General features: G+C 36.7%; 1 pseudogene; it reads right to left on the bottom strand.

Moving 5' to 3' along the window:
* Positions 1-411: 411 nt before the first annotated feature.
* On the bottom strand, positions 412-1,951 carry LOC140833156 (nuclear transcription factor Y subunit C-3-like; annotated as a pseudogene).
* Between the last annotated feature and the right edge of the window lie 6,611 nt (positions 1,952-8,562).

Raw genomic sequence — 8,562 nt, 5'->3', positions numbered from 1 at the left:
TTCACTTTTTAATTATAGATATTTTTTCAGTTTTATTCCAGTTTCCAACTTTTTTGCAAATTTAATATATTTTTATGCTTGCTAAATTCCTACATATTTAATACAAAAATTAAGTTGATAATTTTTTTTTTCAATTTACAGACTATTTTCTTTTGTTTTTAACGTAATATTTTTTAGGATAGTAGAACTTACGATAAAATTCGGTTCCTATATTTAAACTTTTAGAAGTTAGAATTTTTACACAAATTGATACATCTTACATCTGGCATGCCCGCAATACAGAAAATATTGTGCAAACAAGATGAGATATTCATTTATATAAATTTAAAAATTGACGAATTAATAATAAGATAAATTTTTAGAAAAGCACAACGAAAATATAAACACATAACAAGTTTTGCTTGTTATGAATAACCAACCATTGAAATTTGAATATTAGGCTCCAGTGGATCATGATCCACTGCAGGAAAATAAGCAAAATGTTCGATTGTAAGGCAACACCATAAAGTTCCACACATCCAACGTTAAATTATTATACAAAAAAACTAGGATTCGACATAAGCTAAACAGTAGACTGACAATCCCGCCAAGATAGATAGCAAATACTAAGCACGCATTTCTGTATCTAGAGGTCGTCGTGCATCAGCCTGAATACAAACTTCACATGCTCATCTTGAGCCACCGAAATCAAGAAACTCAGTTCAGCAATAGCTTCTGCAAATCATAAGGTGTATTAATTTATCAGAATTCAATAAATAGCATGTACCAAGCCTATAAACGGTAATAGTAACATAGGGACATATTAAAAAGTATAATGTTATACTGGAAAGTGGAAAGACAATTTACTAGTCTGAATTTTGTCTTGTGTATAAACGGGCCATGACAAACAATTTATCAATTACCCAACTTGAACTAATAGAAGAAAGGTTCGGGTAATCTAAACCATTGAACCAGGTTATCTTAAGAATGGAACCTTGTAACTGAAAGATTGATCACACGGAGAGCATCAATCCAGTTCCTGGTCCTAAAGAACTGACATGCCGCAATCATGGAGATTAAAGGTAAAAATAAAGGAAAATTTAATTTATAACAACAAATATCAAGAAAATAAGCCAAGAAGAGCAATTAATAGAACTTGGGTTTCTAGATGGTGCACAGACTATAAATTATGTAGATACCAAACCTGCTTAAGAATCTGCAGGCGGCGGAGGTTGTTGCGGCCACATTGGCTGACCCATATAAGGATTAGGTTGTTGACCATAAAGAGCGGGATCCACAGGCTTCCCCAAGAACATCTCTGGAGTGCCACCTGGTGGTGCCATATAATAGTAAGGAAGCCCTTCAGTGGGAGCTCGAACAGGAATTGGTCCTCTAGGCATTGATGCAAGAACCTCATCTTTCAAGTCCTCCCGAGGTACAATGTCAACCAAAAAATCAAATATGTATCCTTGTAATCGCTGCAGCAATATCATTTTTCTGGAGCGTCCTCCTTTTGTTCTCTTCAGTGTGGTTCCATGCACGTAGTGTCAACTCAAGGATGAACATCTCAGAGGCTCGTGCAAAGATAACAGGTGCTTCAGCTGAGATCATTCTAACATCTTCATCAGCTTTCATTATCTTCTTGATTCTAGCCAACGGCAGGCTTTGGTTCTTAAAGTCCGTTACCTTGATCAATGTCTTCATATTGGCTGGCCCAAAAATTTTGGAGTTGATGTTGCAATTGCTGCTGCTGCTGCTGAAGTATGTGCTGGTAGGCAAGATGATGATGTGCCATCTGAGCTGGAGAAACAGAAATACAACCAGCTTGGGACGACTGAATCGATCCAACCGATGTTGGAGAAGAGGTTCCAACCATTTGGTTGGCCGGATATGACATCATGCCATATGGCATCTGAGCAGAGCTGCCCACCGCCCCAATACCCGGCGACTGTCCATTTCCTTTTTGCTCCATTACAAATTATAATCTTCGGAAATCTTTTACTCCTCAAACTCCCTAAAATCACCAGTAACACATGATAAGAACGACACTCCAAATTTTTAAAAATTTAAGAATTGAATTTCTGATTGACGGCTTTTATAATCAAGGTTCAGCATCACAATACCTTCACAACACAGGACACGCGTGTCTCCAATATCGAATAATCAAGATTAGCCACAGAATAATTTTATAATGCTATTAAGAGACAAAGCATGAAAAGTGCTTGAAACAAAGACAATGCCCCTGAAGCACATAATTACGATAAAAACCAACATAAACCCTCCACATGATAAAAACTATAAAGTTATTATGCTATCAAGAGACAAAGCATGAAAAGTGCTTGAAACAAAGACAATGCCCCTGAAGCAAAGAAATACGATAAAAACAAACATGAACCCTCCACATGATAAACATTATAAAGCTGCAAGACATGGATAAACAACGTACTTTTGTACTGCATAACTTTTAAACCGAATGACTAAAACGAAAAATTCGTTTGTGATGGAATCCAAACGTGGTGCCAAATCTTAATAGAAAAATGGAAACTAAAATTTTCAATTATAGAATATGTGGTTATATTTATGTATCTTATCTCATATACATTGGCAAATTCAAATGGGTAAAATAAGGTAGAATTAAACACACATATGCACACCCTCTCAAGAAAATATACACATCCCTACAACCAAGGAAAAGATGAAGAATAAAATAGTGTTACGATTTGCAACCTGTGGAACATGCTCGCTTTTCTGGAAAACTAGAATGTAAAGAACGAGAGACCTCGACATTTCTAAATCTCAGTTCGCATCTCATGCTTCACAACAAAATATGTATTATAGAACTTAAAATCAAAGAAAAACTAACCACAAAGTTCCCAAGGCCAGGCCAATGATGCTTCCGTAAATTCTCACTCCAAAGACATATTGTTTCAGAGCTTCAAAATGGAAGTATTGGATAGGAATAGAACTCAAGGTTACCCATTTTATCCTTAGTTTCCAAAACAAACTAACATACGAGTCATTTCATAATAAAGACATGTCATAAAGAATAATTAAAGCGTGTCTCGCATGCAACCACAGTAGTTAATGCACCAGCTCATTTACGAGAAATTGTTTGTTCGAAGTATTAAATGCTACCAAAACATTTAACTGCACACGTTCCATGTATAAAGCACTCGAAAGTGATCTCTTCGTCAAAATTTCTTCAAGGACCACGAAAACAACTATTTTCTACAAGTAGGACAATTATTTGGAAACAACTATGAAAAAGCACAAAAATTGAAACTATAGTCAACCAAGTGCAAGAACAAAAAGGAGAAACTATATCCCAAGGAACTAATCATGGTAGAAAAGGATGAATATCATGCCCCAGATCCAAATCGGTGCAAACCGCGATTGTAGAAAACTAGTAAAACATTTAACTGCATGTTCCGATTAAAGAAAACTAGTTAAAATGAAATCAGATATGTGCATCTAAGTTTCAAGTTAAGGAATCACACCTTATACGTATTAATACTAATAATTTTCCCCAGGTGTAAAGAATTACGACTCCTCACTATCTTGCAGAAATTAAAACTCATCTCATGCTCCATTTCTCTTCTCGCATATAAATAATCATACCAAAAATTCAATTAACTGTATTTTGCAAGCATGTATAGGTACATACTATCATAGAAAAATAACTTACAACTGGTAAACAAAAAAAAACAGAACCAAAGTAGATAAATATCGAGAAAAAACCCACAAATAAGAAAAAACCACGTTTAGCAAAATATCAACCTTCCGAGGACAAAGTTTGGTTTGTCAAACTAGATGCTTTGTGAATTACCAGAATAACCCTACTCATATGATTTTCAAATAAAATTCAAAATATATATGTACTAATATGATGTGCTAAAACTTAAATCAAACTGCATATCTCATCTATGGGATGAATTATATTTAAATATATTACATCTTGTACAATATTTTTATCCCATATGATAGCAATAAAGATATCACTAAAAAAGTATATTAATTTTAATTTATGTCAATCTCATAGATGGGATGAAGAAGATCTAAACATGATTAATTTAAATTGTTAATTCATTATGAATCATTTGATACGAGAAATCGAATTCATAACTATTAATCAAACTTTCACAAACTTCACAAACTCAACACCTATTAAAAAAAACTTTATCAAAACTATTTTAGCTTGCCTCCATATGGTTTGACTCACTAACCATTTACCCAATGAACTTTTAAAATTATGTTTTAAACCATTTTTATATTTTCATTCAAAGCACCTTTTGCAAAAGTAGCACCCCAAGTTAGGGTAGGCAAGCTTAAAGGCCCTAACCTATCTTTATCATTTTTCAAAAGTATTAATTAATTACTCATTATTAAGTTGTTTTTTTTTCGATTTTGAAATTTCGTTTCCAAGAGACTATATCATGACCACAATACATCATTATGTTGTTTAAATAATAGTAATAGTAATACAATGCACAAAATTAAAACTTTTAACGAAATTAATTATTTATTATATTTGGAAGAAACTTATAATTACTAAAAGTTATGATAACACATTACCCAAGCCTTGCCCATGATCTCCAAACAGGTGTATGTATGTATATGTAATGTTATTTTAAAGTATAGTATATTTGGTCTCCCAGAATAATAATAGGATATTTTCTAGAAATGATACAAACTTTCATTAGAATGTAAAAAAAAATTGGTGTGTATTTTTTAACAGCCGCAAAATCATAAAGGTAACTATTAACTTGTAAAACAATCATCCTTTAAGAGTCTATTGAACTCCTTTCTTTTTATTTTTCTTTTCTTTTTTTAAATTTTTTGGAGTGATTTTTTAAGTACCATTTAGTCCTTGAATTTGTTAAATATAACAATATTGGGTGCCATAATTTCATTTGTACAACAATCCGCAATTGGAGTTGGCGGGGTTGATATAATAATGAAAAAACAAACAATTTCTATTATTTTAACTTTTACGGGGGCCTCAAAATGATATATTTAGTTTTTTTAAAAAAAGAACATAGAAAGAAGCATGACATATATTGAAGAATGTGAATTTTATTTGCAAAACACAAAATGAAAAGGTAAAAAAAAATCCACACAATCAAGCTTAAATTAGCGAAGACTTGCCCAATAAATCAATCTTGCAAAAGAGTGTTGTATTTTGAAAGAGTATGTTGTATTGTCTTAAAAAATGTCCATTCTCTAACACTATCTTAATTGAACAATATTGTTCCTGACGCCCTTCTTGTCATGAAGCTAGAAACAAGACGATATGAGGAAAAAAGAGGGGGAAATGGAACCCTACAAACCTTACCCTTGGCAATTCAGTGAATATAGCTCAAAATAATAACAATACATGCTTTAGTACTGCTAGAATCCACATAATTTCATCTCCAATTTTAGTAAACGTATACCAAGAGTTGTTGCTAAGAACTCAACCCTGCGGTTCCTCTTCTGGATCTTCCTCTTCTTGCAGAAGGCTTTCTCTATTGTCATGGGCCCAGAAGCCATGCACGTCTATTAACATGCTTGCTTCCATGCCACCTGGTTTACAAGCCAAAAGATCGGTCAATGAGATCATCAAAGGATCCAATGGCTTCACCATACCGCATATTTCATCTCTTAAATCCTCGATACATAGCTCGTGTTCCCTCTCTCGACCCATGTTTGGTGCACATCCCTATTTTACACATGGCATGTGTAAGGCTCGAGAATTATCAACTAGCATTGATGTTAGACTTGTAGAGGTAAGAATGCATGACATTTAAATCAGAATTGTGAAGCTTGGCCTGAAGCCACACCGCACCCGCGGTACAGGAAGGACCGCACCCGCAGGTGTATTGAGAGGAAATTAGTGGATTTGTGCGAAGCAAGACCGCACCCGCGGTGCAAGCAAGACCGCACCCGCGGTGGTGAGACCGCACCCGCGGTCATGCAGGGACCGCACCCGCGGTCTAGGTGCTGCACTTTTAGATGAACTCGCCGTGAGCACAGCGCACTCGCGCTCTTGAGACACCGCACCCGCGGTGCTGCATGCAAAAATGCCACCTTTGTTTCTTGCCTTGACACATGGCATGTATATATATATGAAGCTGCTGAATCTTCATTCTTCATTCAGAGAAAAGGAGAGAACCGAGAGCATGCCTTGTTTCCTTTACACCTTCTTCATATTAGAATTGAGATTATGCAACAACTAACCATTCGATTTTAATTTCGAGTCCGGATTTGTGATCCTTGCAACAAGGGTTATCAAAGGATGTAAGTTTCTTTACATTTCAACATGATTCAGATTTTGGATGTTGGAGAAATTATGATTTAAATTGAGAAATGTGTTCTTGATATGTTGCACATGATAGAAATGCAATCGGAATGATTTTCAGATATCGTATGAGCTTGCTTTGAATTTCCAGCATGTAATGTAGCGAAATTGTGCAGATTTCAGTATACATATTGTGTTGGATGAGATTATGAGTTAGTGTAGCTGATTTTGATATTGTTATGTTGAGATTGGGTTGAGCGGTATCGAAGAATTACGCCGTTACGCCGTCGAATTGTATTGAAACCGATTTCAGCTTGTATATTGAATTGCTTGAAACTTATATTGATGAAGTGCACATTGATTATGCCATTTCAGATTTGTATTGGTTATTGTCAGACTCGACATTCCGAATTCAAGATCTCGACAGACATTGTGCGACGAAAGGTATAATTCATGTGATCACGGGATTGCACAACTCGATTCAGATTTGATACGAGTTTCCCTAAATCACATACTAGATTGCTATTACATTGATTATGTAATGTCTTGTTTATTGATTTATATTCGAGTCCTGAGATAGGAGATATTGGCAGATTGGCCAAAACTAGACGTTTCGGTGTATCGACACATAGGAGTAGATTTGCTCTATGTGCAGACCCTCGATACAGAGTTGACCGAAGTCTAGGAATAAGACGTACCGTCGCCCCGAGTGGTTGGGTAGGTGACAGACCGTCTTATTCACACCGGGATCCCTAGAATAGAAATGAATCGAGTCAAGAACTAGATGTTGAATACAGATTTGTATTCTTTTACATGTTAGATGTTGATTCATGTTTAATGATATATGCTATGCTTTTGTACATGATTTATGACATTGCATGCATCCATGTTTTATACTAGGATTTGTTCTCACCGGAGTTATCCGGCTGTTGTCGTGTCTGTATGTGTGCATGGCAACAGGTGGGGCAGGATCTGGGTCACGAGGAAGATGAGAGATTGTTGATAGCGTGGAGATCTCGGGCGTTGCAGCTTACTAGTTGTTTGTACTAGACTTGTACTGAAACTTTTAAACACTAGTGCATGATTGTACAAAATAGACATGTATGTACATTATGTTGTTTAATTAATATAAAGACATGATATGCTTTAATTATACATTTGAATTAATGTTAAAAGCAAATTTTTGACCCACATTTTCGAGCAAAGATCCAATTAAATCCCAAAAAGAATTGAGTTAGAGCCCGGGTCCCCACAACAGGTGGTATCAGAGCCGTAGGTTCTGTAGAGTGAGATAGAATAGAATAAGCGGGGTAGATCGAGTCATCTTCCTTGCTTTTGATGTGATAGCATGATTTACTGCTTTCCCTATTATATGTTGTTGTATTATCTGAATTGATTTATAGCATTTCAAGCCTGAATCAGAACCGATTCTCGATCAGAGGTTATGATCAGAGGAGGGCTGAGATAGATGATATTGATAGTGTACTAATCAGTTTGGTAATCAGATTTATGCCGCCTAGACGTATACCACAGCCGGTAGCAGGTCAGGTGCCAGAGCAGGGTAGCACATCCGGTGCACAGATGGATGTTACCGCTACGCCGATGGAGACCTTATTGAAGAGATTTCAGTCTTTCCATCCTCCTACGCTGAAGGGCACAGAGAGTGCAGTAGAGTGCGAGAGCTGGCTTGATGATATCGAGATGTTGTTTGAGTCTTTAGCATATACTGATGAGCGACGTGTGAAATTGATAGGGCATCAGATGCAAGAGGTTGCCAAGAGCTGGTGGTTGACTACGAAGAGAGCCTTGGAGCACCGAGGCATTGACATCACGTGGAAAGTCTTCAAGGATGAGTTCTATCAGCACTTCTTCCCCGTCTCCTACCGGAAAGATAAAGGGGCTGAATTTGCGAATTTGAAGCAGGGACAATGGAACATCGAGGAGTATGTTGCTAAATTTTCTGCATTGCTACGATTTGCACCGCATGTAGCAGGGAACGACGAGGCAGTGGCCGATCAGTTCATCAACGGGCTGAATCCAGATCTCTTTACTTTGGTGAACACGGGACGGCTTAATACTTTTTCAGAGGCACTGAACAGAGCTAAGAGAGCAGAGGCTGGCTTGATCAGGCAGCGAGGCGTTTCTTACGGTGTTCAGGGGCAGAGACAGCCACAGCCTACCTCCGTTCAGTTTCCACCACTTCCTCCTCGCTTTGACAGTGGAGCTAGTGGTAGTGGCAAGAAGGAATTTCTGAAGGCTAAAGGCAAGCAGTTTAAGAAATCTGGGAGTAGTTCATCGAGTTCGAG

Source organism: Primulina eburnea, chromosome 5, assembly GCF_022965805.1.
Source record: "Primulina eburnea isolate SZY01 chromosome 5, ASM2296580v1, whole genome shotgun sequence".
NCBI lineage: Eukaryota > Viridiplantae > Streptophyta > Magnoliopsida > Lamiales > Gesneriaceae > Primulina > Primulina eburnea.
The sequence above is the reverse complement of the archived record's forward strand: the minus strand, read 5'-3'. Positions and strand labels throughout refer to the sequence as shown.